Source organism: Lepeophtheirus salmonis, chromosome 10 (genome assembly GCF_016086655.4).
Source record: "Lepeophtheirus salmonis chromosome 10, UVic_Lsal_1.4, whole genome shotgun sequence".
NCBI lineage: Eukaryota > Metazoa > Arthropoda > Copepoda > Siphonostomatoida > Caligidae > Lepeophtheirus > Lepeophtheirus salmonis.
Genome location: NC_052140.2, coordinates 22,433,514 through 22,449,178, shown reverse-complemented (window position 1 = coordinate 22,449,178; position 15,665 = coordinate 22,433,514).

Genomic DNA, 15,665 nt, shown 5'->3' with positions numbered 1-15,665 from the left:
TTTTGAAATTTTTTTCCAAAAAATTTAATTTTCGAACTTTTTCAAAATGTTTTTAAGCCAAGCCCTCCCCAAAATATAACCCTGTACACGAAGTGGGATTTGTGTTTATTTCCTTCCCACAAAGCTGTTTGGAGCTGATCTAATAAAACGTCATGATAGATAAACGGCTCTCCTCCTAAACATCCTTCAAATTGTCAGATTACCACGTTCATTTTTGGTTTATTTTATTTTTACATAGCGGTAGGATATATTTTAACTGGTAATCCTAACTCTAATTCATGTGACTAATGACAAGAGAGACGAAGAGTAAGGCATAAGATTTGTTGGGGAGTTATAAGTGTTGGACTGGGAGTAGAATTGAGAGTCAACATCTCTGTAATTCTTGCTTATTTCATTCCTAGATTCATAGATGTGGAAGAAAAGTTTTTGATTTAATGAAACGTCATGACAACATTGCTGAGTTCTCCCAACATTCTTCAAATTCTGACGGTGAATACGTTGATTTTCTGGTTTTTAACGTACCGGCTTGTTATACTTTTTACAATTATACCCAGTCCAGTGAACGAAACGCAAGATTAAACAGCCTTCCTTGGAACGTTAAAAATAAGATTTTAGCCTTCCGTTCCAAAAGTACTTACAAAAAATTAAAGAAATCAAAATTTATATTTTTTGTTACTTTTTTAAAATATGATTTAAAGGGTTTATCAAGAAAAGACGAACACTTGTGCATAGTGACACTGGCATAGGGAGTGGGGCTGAGGGGCACTTTTTGAAGCCTCTTATCAAACATACAAGTTTCTAGTACTCTACCTTAGCCCAAACATTGGAACTTGACCTGAGTCATGTATCCATGGTTGACCGTGAACACTTACTTTCCCTCTGGGTATATGGACTTCACCCAGAGCAAGAGCACCTTCTTGAAGATGTCTTGGTACTCTTTGGCTTTATTCAGGAACCAATACGGAAGCATCCTCTGTCCATCGGATCCCACGATTCCCAGCATACTAGCAGATCTTATTTTTTGCAACTATACACAACACAATATTAAATTTTCTAGTAAAAAGCAAAAATTCCTTAATTGGGGTGGTGGGGAGGGGGCATTCACCCACTCCAGCCCACCCCCTACGAACGCCCCTGGTACCGGTCATGTCAGTCTTTGGGATTGGTCCTTAAGAAATAAAGTTGACGTTAGTCAACTTTACCAGACTTAACTGGATGGGATTTCGGTCTTCAGTCCTAAATAAGGATCGATACCACACTATTTATCTCTAGTAGCACTCATTTCGGGACTGATGATGTTCTTTAGTTACTCAAGATATTAAAAATACCTATTGTTCGATAATAAAATCCCTTATTATGGTTGTGTAATTTATACACAACCAGACATCATCGATAAATTAAGTGCTTAAAGTAAATAATCTTTAATTTTATATGTACGTATTAGCAGAATTATTAAAACAATATTCCTAGTCACATAGTAGGGAAGACCGGGCCCCTTTTTTAAGATCAAAAAGGCTACATCCATTAAATAAATATCACAATTGTAATATATATATAAGTTTGTCTTTCTGTCTGTATAAATATATGAAAATGAGTGACGGGGTGCACTGTATATAATTGTGATTGAACATCCATAAAAAAATCCACATGCTGATTCCGATGTGATTCTAGAAAAATACCCGATTTTTTAATTATTTATATACTTGTTAAAAATATGTACTATTTTGCTATAAATTTCTAAGAATTACAATGGGTAAAATAAATCGCCTTCCTTTATTGAATGTAAATAATATTTAAATTAAATAGCTAAACACGCTCGCTGCTAAACCTCACCTAGGCTCAAATTCAATATTTACCTCAGCAACTAAAGTGCAACAGAGCTTATGTTTTTTTGCCAAAGGTTACTGATCCATTTTGATCAAACTTGGTACGAAGATTATATATGGTCGGAGTCAGAGGTTTTTAATTTTGAGAGGTCAAAGATCAAGGTAATCAAAACTTAAAAATGCCTAATTGACCATAACTTTGAAACAAATTGAGGTATATAATCAGGGGTGAAAATCCAGTGTAGAATGGGGATGTGTAAAAAAAAAAGAAACCGAAAATCAATATGGCAACCCTGACAATTTGGGAAAATATTTTGGAAGAGAGAAATAATAATGCGTATGATGTTTCATTAGATTAGCTACAATCAGCTGTTACACGGGACGAAGGAGAGAAGGAAATAAATAAAGACATTTGCTATGAATTACATACGATCCCCACGTTCTGAAAAAGGACTTCCAATTATAACTCTGCAATATAATCCTTTTATGAGTACATACGAACGTTAAAAAAGGTTTTCTATTTATTCTAATCTATTTCGAAAAGAAATTTCACTACTCTCTAATTAAATAATAATGACAACTTCTAAGGAAAAGAAAATTAATTCTTCAGACAACCAATTCCAAAAAAATGGGATAGCTAAAAAATACACCGGATTTTCATCTTTGTACATAACTCAATTATATTTTAGAAGGAGGTTTTGCACTCTACAGAACACCCATTCTAATGAGATTCCACTTTCTTTTGTTTGTTATATAAGGTGCTGAGCCATAGTTACACACGCTCGTTGTTTAATATAAATTTTGCGAGTGAGATAAGATTAGAGATTTTTGTCAGTTGATGCCTTTGCTCAATGGTTTCTTGCAACTAGCCGCCTTCATGCATTTGTTCATCTATGGCTCAGAGGAGCAACGGCAGAATATATTAGGTTAATTAAAAGGCTCTGAGCGTTTTTCACGCGATGTCTTTAGTGGGCTAAATCCCACTATTAATATATAACATAAAAAAGCTTTCAGGTATATAAAAGTTAAGAGTACTCTTAAAAAAAGTAAATTGACTATTTTGTGTTTGGTGAACCCAGTTGTGTGTTTCAAAGTTCCAAAATTGAAGTAAAAAAATAAAGAAAATTCAAATTATTCTACAGTATCACTATGAGCAAAGTGAAAAAGCGAAGGAAGTGGGCATAATAATTGTGCTATTTATGGACCCAATACAGTATCGAATGTAACATGTTTCCAACGATTCCGTTTTGGTAGTATGGACGTCAAAAATGAGGACCGCTCTGGTGGACCAATCATCGAAAATATCGATAAAATAATGGAAATCCTGGAGTTGGATATGCATGTGAGTATTTATTCAATTGCCCAGGAGCTGAAGATTAGCCAAAAAACCGTTTGGAACCATTTACAAAAGGCTGGTTTTAAGGAGAAGCTCGATGTGGATTTGCCACACGAATTGATGTAAAAGAACCTTTTGGATGGAATTGATGTTTGCGACCCTATGCTCAAATGATGTGATGATGAAGTTATAGTCACGCAACCTTATGATTTTATAATATAGTTATCAAAAATAGTCTAAAAAATGGGAGGCAATGGCTTCTTTTTCCCTACGGTTCCCGCGTCATTTACTCGGAGTAATTGAGCCAAAAACAAAGTGTCTAGGAACTGTTCCCTGTCTCCTCTAAAAACAGTGTATATTTTATGCTAACGGTAAGGCTGGATATTTTACTAATCTTTGTATGTGTCGGTGTGTATGTAACCATTTTGACTTGGATAATCCGATCTACAAACATTGTGCATCTATATTTCATGGGATTTTCTTATTCCTCTTCTCAAAAGGTTATCTCTATCCATTATTTTGACATTTTATTAGTGGACCTATAATGAGGGGATTCTATTTAGTTTTCTTTTCATTTCATACACAAGTTATTTATTTATACGGTTAGACTTCTTGGTTCATTAGCCTCGTAAATTGCTCCGAATTTCTTAAAATAGAGAGTAGGATGAAGGGGGATTTGGTTGGGGGAGTCTTTAAGAGGCATCAGGATTATATATTTTTTTGTGGGTTATTTGGGGGGGGGGGGATTTGCATATGTGCATGGAATTTTGGAATTGTTTAAAAAAAAAATCCAAAAAATTCAAACTAAATTTTTGGGATAAAAAATATCAAAAATTTAATTTCCAAAGCTATTCAAAAAGAAAAAAAAATTCAAAAATCTACAGCTGTTAACAAAAAATTTCTAAATTTAATTTAAAAAAAAAAAAAAGTTCAAAAATCCAAATCTATTCATAAAAAATTTCCATAATTAAATTTCAAATATTATTTTTTTGAAAAAAAAAAATTCAAATATAAATGAAAGTTTTTGGAATCAAAATTTCAAATATTGAATTTTTTCGAAAATTATTTTTACACCTTTTTTCGCGTAAATTTTTTTCATTCTGACGAAAGAAAATTCTAGTATAGAAGAAAAAATCGGGGGTGGGGGATACAGTCCCTCCATACCACCCGTTGCTGACGCCCTGGACATTGAATATACGTGTCTGTAAGAATTTAATTTGAAAAAAATTTAAAAATCTATAGCAGCTCACAGACATTAATTTTTTTTGGAAAAAAATTTAAAATCCATTACTATTCACAAAAAATTGTATTTAAAAAAAAAAAAAAACAACGTTTCCTAAATTTTTTAGTTATTCACAAAAAAACAAAATAATGTCAAATTCACCGTTGTGTACAAAAAAAATCATAAATTAAATTTTTTCAAAAATCCATTACTATTCACAAAAAAAATTGAATATTCGGGTTTTTTTTTAAAATCCACAATTGTTCACTAAAAAATTAATTTCTAATATTAATTTTCAGAAAAAAAAACCAAATATAAGTTCAATTTTTTGAAAAAAAAAATTTCAAAAATTAAATTTCAAATTTTTTTCGAAAAACATTTTTACCTTTTGTTTTGCATAAATTTTTTTATTCTGAATAACTTTTTTGATTTTAAAGGAAAAATTCCTTAATGGTGGGGGGAGGCTACGACCCCTCCAGGCCATTCCTTACAGACACCCTGGACATGGCACTAAAGTAATTAACAAGGTGACGAAACGCGCCAATAAGCTTGTCGTATTATGGTCGTACCTATTAATTATCCTCATAACTTAAACACTTAAAATTTTCCAACTAAATTTCATCTTTGGTAATTTTTTGTCATTTAATTCCAGAAAAATTTTAAAGCTAATATCAGTAGCAGTTCCAGATGGAAACCCTTACTCTACGCAAGTTTTTCAATGAAAAACTTTTTCATTTCACGTCAAAAATGTTGTCCCTGTAGATGTGATATTAATTGTAGCACATGACTTCACATAGATTCTTTAAGGCTCTATTGTACAAAGTCAATCAGGTTTTGCCATTAGTATTTGAAGCAGAAATAATACGTAAAAGAGGTTGATTATTACAAAGAGCAATATACTTTCCTTCTTTTTGTTTCTAAACATACAAAAACCCACAATATTTAGCTATGATGCATACAATTAATACGTTATTGAAGCATTATACCGGAGCAAATTACGGCATGGCGATTTCCAGCAAACATGCATACCGGATTATGCAGAAAAACAGGTGGCAAACCATATCAGACCGATTGCTGGGTTGAAATTAAAGCTAGATATCGGAATTCCTTGGCCTTGATCCACAGGTTTGGGAACCACTAATATAGATCTTTATGGACACAGCACAACTTGTCCAATACCCCCCTTTGTTTGTTTGTTCTTGAATGTGAATCATAGTCACAAATAAATACATTATTGAATATCCCGCTTAAATATGCTGAAGAATATCGTTCAATCTGTTTACTCCACTCCTTAGAAGAATGCTTTTAATTTGATAGTAATTCAAATTGCAATTACAGGATCCTTCATCATGTTGTAAAAACATAAAAGGACATGTTATAGCCAGGGGAATAATATTTAACAGCTAATCCCAGACAGATGAAACATAGGTGAATACATTCAAAAACATCTGTTGCGAAGTATTTATCTTACTTAGAGTTACAATGTCACTTATCAATGATGTGTTCTATTCATAGATCCCTTTTCAATGGATTTATGGACTATTCGGATTCGGATAAAGATCATGTATGGACATGACTGGGGAACAATTTGTTGCAGCATGCTGTATGGAGACAGTTGCGACACACTTTGTTTTTGCTCAAGTACTCCGGTATAGTTCGACCTAATTTTAACATGAACAGACCACTTGCTGGCTGTGCTCAAGAGTTCATTCAAAGCAAATCCTGGCATCTCAATGGCTGCTCCATGCTTCGAGGAGGTTCATCAGTAGGAAGTCGGTGGCCAGGGTCATCAAAGACCACTTTGGCATGAAGTCATATACTAAGGGATGGCGTCACCTTCTTACTAGGAGGATAAAGGACATGACGTTGCAAAGAGGCAAGAAACTCCACCAAATTTGTAAATTATATCCAGGCATCCTAAAGCTATTAAGTGATGATTCAAACTTCACCTTCGCCATTTCCTATAACCCAGAGAATGACCGTTGGCTGGCAGAAGATGGAAGTAACCAAGTTCTTGTCCAAGATAATGACGTTTGGCTTGATCTCCAGTGACTGGAATGTGATACCGGCTCACATTTTAGACAACGGTCTCAAGTTGAACTCCTCAGTCAACGTTAACCTTCTTAAGAATATTGTGATGCCATGGCTGGAACCCACATATCCTACAGATACAAGGCTCATATTAATTTGAAAAAAAAAAAAAAAAAAAAAAAATTGTAAAAAATTCAAAAATTATATTTCAAATATTATTTTGCTGAAAAAAAAAAAAAATTAAATATAAATTTTTACTCTGCTGCATTATTTGCCGAAATGACGATATCATTTTCAAGTAAAAAGCAACAGTTCCTTAATTTAGAGGGGGATTACAACCCACCCAACCCATCCCCTGCGGAAGTCCCTGATATTATACAATTTGTCGTCTTATAATTATTGCTTAAGCTTTATTAATGTTTTGAGAAAAAGGATATGTAGCAATTCTACCCAGTCTACCCTACATTAGACTATGTACGTCTAATGTATTCCAAGATTAGATAAATTAATCAAATTAATTCTTAAGGACGGAAGCAATAAAATTTGATGAACTCGCAATGAATACATGATGCCTCCTACATAATTCAATTTCATTTCACTCAAATGATTATTTATTAACTTTCACTAATAGAACTGTTTGTACCCCTCATAAAGATTTATTGCTTTTGAAACATATGATACATTAAAATTGTCAATTCAATTTGTTGAATATTAAATGAACAAAGTTGAAATAAACACTTTATTAATTTGCTGCGAAATAATAAAGCTGTTAAACAATTCAAGAGTCCGGGAATGTTTTTATGTGTACTAACGCCAGATATTGGACTTGGAACCAGATTCAAAGTACCTGGGTACGGTATGAATCAAATTATACAGGGTGGTACATTGAAATCGGAACATTAACTAATTCAATAATTAATGAACGTTGAACAATTTAAATTAGTTCATATTTCGATATATTAAAGAATAAAGTATTAGTTATAAAACAAACCAAACCAGAGCTCTTTAGATTACGTAGATGTCGAGAAATTGACACTTGAACATGATCGACTAATTTCCATTCAAAAAGGCCAAAAAGGAGACGGAGGAGGTAAAGAAAATAGTCAAGGCCAATCCCCTCATTTCCATGAGGGCCCACCTTTTAGTTCATGTCGAGAGAAAGGCCTGCAGTGACCGTCATCCAAGCACCAAGGCCCTCATAGCCACTGTCAGCAAGCACTCGGACGCTATGACAGAGGACTACATCTGCAGCGGGTGCCAGGCCTTCCACCACCACCACCTGGAAGCTACCATTGCCACTATGGGTAGCTAAATCAATGATTAAGAGAGCTCAAATTTTAATATACCATTCAGTACCCACTTTCAAATAATATCACACCTAAAAGTTAATCAGCTTGATTTGTTGATATGAATGAATGATACTTTGTCGTAGTGTACAAATGGATTCCCTACTCCAATTCGAGAAAAATAATCCTAGGTTGCTTTTCTGTTGACAGGCAACAGAAGTTTATAACACTATAAAATAGTTTTTCCTTTATTTAGTCTTAAAACTGATCTTTTTCTCAACATTTTGCCCATCTTTGTTGATAAAATAATTATTTTTTTTGTTAGTAACGTATTTGTTTTGCAATTTCTTGCATGCTTTCAAGCAAACAAATATGTATTCATATGTATATTTTTGAATACATAAATCCCATACATCACTAACATAGATCATGGGTCTAAATATTATTTTTCTGTGTCATTTCTTTTCCACAGGAGTGTTGACACAAATATTATAGACTCTATAATGAATCACATGAATTGCAACATAATTTTGCAAAATAACAAAAAACAAATTTTAAATATTTAATACATTAATTGAAAGAGATCTTTGTCGTCATGTTTTTATGTTGAAGTGAAAGTATCAATTCATGTACTATAGAGCGTTTTTACGTGACGTCAGCATTGTTAATGTCGGCCATTTTAAAAGTTCCTGAACAATCAAGACTGAAAACTTGGTTTCTTCATACGAAGAAAAATGGTAAACTATTGAGGATGTCTATATCTGAAATATACAGGAAGTTATTGAAGCTTTTAGTAGTAAATTTCTAACAAATGGTTTACTTATTGTAAATTATCCGTTGCCATGGAAGTTGAAAGTAAATTTTATAAAAATATAAACGTGCAGAATGCCCATTTTGCTGTGTAAAGAAGTTTAATAATAATTCATTGTGGGAATATGCTCTTTTATAAAGAGATAATCATAATTCCCAGGCAACACGGACAAACCAACTTCATCTTCTTATGATAAATGGATCCAAAGATTCAAACCAACAACAACATGCAGAGAGAATAATTCATAAAATTTTACACTCCAAATTTTTTGTTCTATATTAGGTAAGCAGAATAATTCTAATTTCTTCATTTCCCAGGCAACACCAAGCCACCCTACTCTAGTATAGGTATATATATACGAGCTGTGATCTAAAAGTAAGACGATTCTTCAAATTTTTGCAGGCAAGGTACATTAAATATCCTCAAATCTTTAATGTTAGTAAACTCACCACGAATATATATTTACTCTTTCAGCTATATAATATGTTTAGTTTGTTTGTGGGAAGCGGAACGGTTAGAAGTATTTTGCGGTTTCGGCGATTATTTCCTATTTAAAAAAATGGATCAAATAATTTGATTCAAATTTTCTGTTTAAAAATGAAATTAAGGTCTCTGAAACACTTGAAATGTTGACAAGGGCATAGAGTGAAACTCTTCTCAGTAATAAAAAAAATGTTTACAAGTGGCCCAAACACTTCCAAAATGGCTGGGAAGATGCCAATGACGATCCTCGCTCTGTATGCCCAAGCACGTCAACAACAGATGCAAACGTTGAAGCAGTGAATAAAATTGTTTTTCAAAACCGTTGGATCACTAACGCTTGGGGCATGAGACGAGTATCAGTGAAGTTTCTTCCGAAACTGCATAATCTTGACCAAGATAATCATCGTATTTTTGTTGGCCAGAAACAACACCACAGTCATGCCTCAGCCGCGATATTCACTGGATTTCGGCCCATGTGACTTTTTTTGGTTCCCAAAACTGAAAAGATATATGAAAGGATGGCGATTTGCGTCAATTGAGGTGATAAAGACTGCATCGCTGGTAAAGCTCATGCCTACACCGAAAAGTGCTTATGAGAAATGCTTCGAGGATTGGAAAATGCGTTGGCATATGTGTATTGTATCTGAGGGGGATTATTTTGAAGGGGACATCATAAATATTGGTGAATAAATCATTATTTGTTCCTAAATAATATAAAATCCCCTTAATTTTTGAATACACCTCGTATATTTTGGCCATAAAGAGAATTTGGCTATCATATAGAAATATAAAATTATAGTTATTATCAAAAGTAATATTTTAATACAGTATCGATTAAAATACATTAGAGGATTTTAATATGATTAACAATATTAGTTGTATTGTATATATAATTCATTTTAATGTTGTGAAGTACTCGTATATGGCAAACATACTCTGTGAGTACTTGGGGGAAAATTTTGAAAAAAAAATTCAAAACTCCAAAGTTATTCACACAGAGTTAAATTCTTGGTAAAATATTCCAAAAATAAACAATTGCTCACAAAAAATTAAAAATATCAAAAAAAAAAAAAATTCAAAAATTAAAATTTGTTGAAAAAAATTTCAATAGAAAATTGTTTTTTTTGGGAGGGGGGGGGGAATTCAAATATGAAATTTTTCGCTCTACTCCATAATATGCCCAAATGACCCTTTTTTAAGGAAATAATTTTCCTGTAAAAATTTTACATCCATACAAAAAAATATATAGTAAAAAGACCAAATTCCTTTCAGCCCCTTCAGCCCACATTCCCCGTACGCCCAGAGACTATACAGTAGCCTTCATTCCAAAATTGAGAAATTTATATAATTATCTTATAAAAGTTTTATTTTCTAAAGAAAAATCGAAAAATCATGCTCCTTATTTTCAAAAAGAAAGGTTTATGGTTTAAAATAAATAAAAAAGATTTGAAAAAAAGAAAAAAAAAAAGAAGACGGATATAATTAAATATATCCGTCAAGATTCTGTGACGACACTGTGAATTTATTACTCCAGCCTTATAATTTTAAATATTGTAATAAAATAATTTATGATAAAAAATGCTCGAAAACTGGGAAGACTCAAATGGAATACAAACTTAACGTGAACACGGTCAGTGCAGATATTGTTATTTTAGGGCAATTAGTTTTGTAAAAGGAAGCTTGCCGTGGGATAACTAGCCCTGGGAAAATTCGCCTTGGGAAAATATCGCCGGGCAGAGGAATCGTCTTGGATCTGGATCTGTAACCCTTGGAAAAAACATAACCTTTGTTCAACTTACTTGCTGAGGTAAATATTGAATTTGAGCCTAGGTGAGGTTTAGCAACAAGCGTGTTTAGCTGTTTAATTTAAATAATATTTACATTAAATAAAGTAAGGGGCTTTATTTTATCAATTGTAATTCTTAGAAATTTTATAGCAAAATTGTATTTTTTAACTATTATTCAATATATTGAAGAATCCGAATCAACATCTGTTTTTGTTTTATTTTTTGACTCGTTCCATCGCTAATATTAAGGGGACCTATAAAATTAAACCCCTCAAGCTATAAAACCTTAAATATAGTTGGCTGATTTGATAACCGTTTGTTGTGTTAACTCGCATATTTTAGACGTGCATATATTGCATTTCCTTTAATTACGATGCAATGTATGACGTCAATGAAACTTCTCTATAATATTTGTTTATTTCCATTATACATACAAAAAGAATTTGAATAATTTCACAATACCCTAAATCTCTTGGGGGGATTTACATGGGTACAGTTGAGTATTAACTCTGTTGACTAATCTTGATCAATAATCCACCTCTGCATTAGGAGAGAATGTAGAAGAAGAATAATAAGAAAAACATGCAGGGAACGAGTAAGGCACACTCAAAAGATGCCTTATCTAAGATATTTGAAGAATTTTTTTTTTTACAAAAATGTTTAAATTTTTATTTATAGTTTTCTTCTTTTGGATGGATTCCCGCAGAGGAAACCAGATTCTTTACTTTGAAACATATACATAAATATATATTTAGGATTTACTTTTATACGTTTTGAGATGGAAAACATTGATACTGATATTTCTATATATCCTTATTGTCAAAATACACTTTTGCAATTATCTTATATTGTAATTACATGCGTCAACCCAAAAAATCTGTTGATTTCAACAGAGCTGGGCAGTAAAAAGGGTTTATATTATACTTTTTTTACCATCATTTTTGTTCCAGTATTTTGATACTTTTTGAACAAAAAGTATTTATCAAAAGTGTAGTTAAAAGCAATGTGCAATTGTCAAAAATTGGATGACTTTTTTTTAATAAAAAACAATGGGTGAGGAAAATACATTTGAGGAGGCGTTATGTCATCCGTGTGTCAACTTTTTCATGACGTCATACAGTTTCTAGACCCGTTCCAATAGCTGTTTTATTAAGTACCGTTTAAAAAACACAGTTACCACTATGGTAACGATATACCGAACAAATCTTGTTCCATATCTATTCGAGTAGTCTTGACGGTCTGACAACGAATCTATAATTATTTTTTCCCCACTAACAAATCAGTTTTTTGAGGATTTCCAATTGGAAGTTTTAAGAATTTTTATTTTCTTACCTTTTTATGTGAACAGTTACCATTTCTATAATTAATGAGGGTTGAGTGATTGAAATTAATTTATATTTCCATGTATCAAAGCATAAACAATTACTTACAAAACAACACAAATCTAGCTTTCTAGGTTACATACAAGTCGAGAAAATGACAATTCAACGTGATCGGCAAATTTCCATTCGCCCCCTCCAAGCAGCCCGGCGTCTCCAGGACCACCTTCTACACCGTCAATAAGACCGAAACGTTGGAGAGTAAGAATGACTCAGTCAAAAAGGCCAAAGTGTATCCGGAGGAGTTAATGAAAAAACAGCCCAGGTCAATCTCCTCAAGTCCATGAATGCCCATACAAGAGATCTCGGGATTTCACACAAGAATGTCCATAGAGCTATCAAAAAAGTTTGTGGACTAGGCCACTTTTGACACCAAAAATGAAAGAAGCTCATCTCCTCCGTTGCCAGACTCTTTTCAACTCTTTTTTGATGTGATTTGTGGGATGTTTAGGGGGTGGAGAATCTAGGACATTATAAAATTCTCAGTGGTACAAATGGATGTCAGACAACTTTGTAGTAAGATCAATAGTCCTTATAAAAATAAATATGTTCTCTGCGGAATCTTATGTTAATTTCAAAGATGGGCTCATTTGTCATGTGAGATTGTTCAATCCGAAGAAAATGCCATTTAATGGTAAAAAAATGTGGGTTTTTTTTATAGTTCTTTTTGTCGAAAGCTGATAAAAAAAATGAGAAAAAAAGCAACATAGTTATTTTACTAAATTTGAAGCAAAGTCCCAATCTAAATGAATCTTTAGTACCTCAAGAGGCAAGATAGAGTTCCTTTCAAGTTGATTACTACTAATTCCCTGATAATGAAAAATACAACTTTTCTAAGACATAAAAAAATTAGGCTTTCCTCGGGTTTTTTAGATATTTTATTTTACATCAAATTATATTCAATTTAGAGATAAGTCTTTTTTCATTTGTACTACCATTTCATAAAGATTTTTGAATTTTTTGTTTGTAAATTTATCCATTTCATTCGATAAATATATGAACACAAGGTCCCCAAAATTACATTACTTCAGTTTATGCTACAATGTGTGATAATGTCAGATAAAAATATCTATAAGGATATAATAGAACTTTATTGTATCTCGAAACCTTTCATTGCAAAAGAAACAGAAAAAAGAAAACTCAATTGGCACTTTTAATGCAATTCTTCCTAACTAAGAAATTACACAGGGGATAACTCTCAATGATAATAGTCCCTAATTACTATAATCCCTGAAATTTCAGAATTCAGATGACTGAGAGAAAAACTGAGATCCGTTGTGTACTCTGCGCTGAATAATAAATTCCTTTATGGGTTTGAATTCATTTCTACAAAATAAGTGTTCACCATTGTTATTACTCAATACTTGTCAGAAATTGCCTTCACAAGAACTAATTCTAAATAAACAAATCAAGGTTCAAAACACATCTAAGGAGTAAAGAAGCAGACATATCCACAGCTGACGTAAAATACAGTGATCATTTTTGTGTTAGTGAAATAAGGCAGTGTGATAAATACCTTAAATAAACTTGATACTATCAAGTCTCATGAACCAAACGGGAGTTTAATTTGATTTTCTTTTTTTAAATTTTAATGATTTATAGATGACATTTTGTCCCTAGGTACGTACAGCTGTCATGCTGATCTTGAACTTGATATTTATCAGTTGAGTCTGTTCTATTAATAGTATGACAACATGCGCGCTTCTTATTACCACATGATACAAATATATATATATTTAGTTGATTAAGGGAAATGGTTTTGTTCTACATAGAGGTTACAGGTAAGTTAATAGTTTACCTTAGTGGTTTATATACATACAAATGTATGTCAACATTAATGCTGTTCGGTATAGAGGTCATGTTAAAAAAAAACACCAAAAATTAACATGGTAACCCTGACAATTCGAAGAATGTTTTGGAGGAGATCAATTTAGCTGTCATAGCCTTGTTTTTTTAGATCAGCTAAAATCAGCTGTGACAAGGAGAAGGAGGAGGGGAAAGAAAAAAATCAAGGGCATAGACACAAATTATTCTAATGTCGATCTTCAACTCTACTCCGAGTTCAACAAAGGATTACACTGTTGACATTGTTCGAAAAAAAATTTGAAAAACAAACCGCCCTACTGGATATCCTTTGCGTGTTAAATGTTAGGTAAATTAGGGGGAGTCTACATCCCTAAATGCTTCACATTTAAACTTAATGATCACATATGTACAATTTTAATTCGTATTGGGACCGGTTCGGATCATAAATGTAAATAATTGGGTAAATACAAGGTAACCAAACTTTCAGATCCAGAACCGAAACCAAAATTATACGAATACTTGTCCCGAATTTTATAAACATTTTATCCGAACTTTGGACCTGAATAAAATAGGATCCGGATTATGAATACATTTTTACTGATTCCGAAACAATATATGTACAACTCAATCCTGGATATTTTGATAACGAACAAATAAGGTTAACCTTTGTAAAAACGAAAGGGATTTCAACATTGAGGCTTTATCACAGACTTGTTTATTGATATATCCTTGTATTTTTCAAAGGGATTTCCCTGGGATGCTACCATGGCCTCCAAAGTGGCCCCAAGGGTAGCATTAGCACTCTTCTCGACTACATTCAAAATTGAATAGTCGACGGAAGAACAGTCTATCGACAGATACAAATTGTTGACCCATTATGCCTTAACCAATTCAACAGTTCCTTACCTCTCTTTACCCGATTGGCCTTGGCTGCAGTTTAAAGCAGTTGTCAATGTCGTAGTAGATAAGAGGCCTGCCCCAAATCCTGCACATACCTCATAAAGGTCAAATAATTGACATTGAGAGTCTTGGCACGCTGCCTCATCGACTTGGCTGGGATCTGGTAATCGCTGTGCCTACGTCCACTATGCTTCCGATTTCTCAGAGTCTACCACTGCTAAGGGGCCTCTCAAGACTCTGATCTGAAGCCACCATGCTTTTAATCTTATAAACAAGACTCTGGGAGCATCCTATGAACTTCACAATCTCTTCGACACTTACTTTTGAAAGTTTACTCTTTAATTGTTGATTAATTGGAGTGGTCCCCTACTTTTAATAACGCAAGTTAGTATTTTGATATATTCAATCTAAGCTAATTCAGATTGATTTAAAGTCAAGCCCACAATTTACCCTCGCACACTGAACTGTTAAACATATTTTCATTATTAGAACAATTTGTTGTAATAACATTGGACACGTCTTTACCTTTACCGTATCTCGCAACCTCCCTTCAAAGTAGGTGGTAGTTAGCCAATCCTTCCATCTATAGAATTATTATACAGTACTATTTGATAATTGTTCACAAATTAATAAGAACTAATTCGTAGCCAACCAATCAATACTATTAAACACTAATTGGAGGGAAACTTAGAAGAAACATCGACTGGTAAATTAGAGTAAATTTTGTAAAGCCTATCATAATAAAAAGTTATAAATTTTATGTTAAAAATTAAAAGTTTATTTCATAGATGAAAAGGT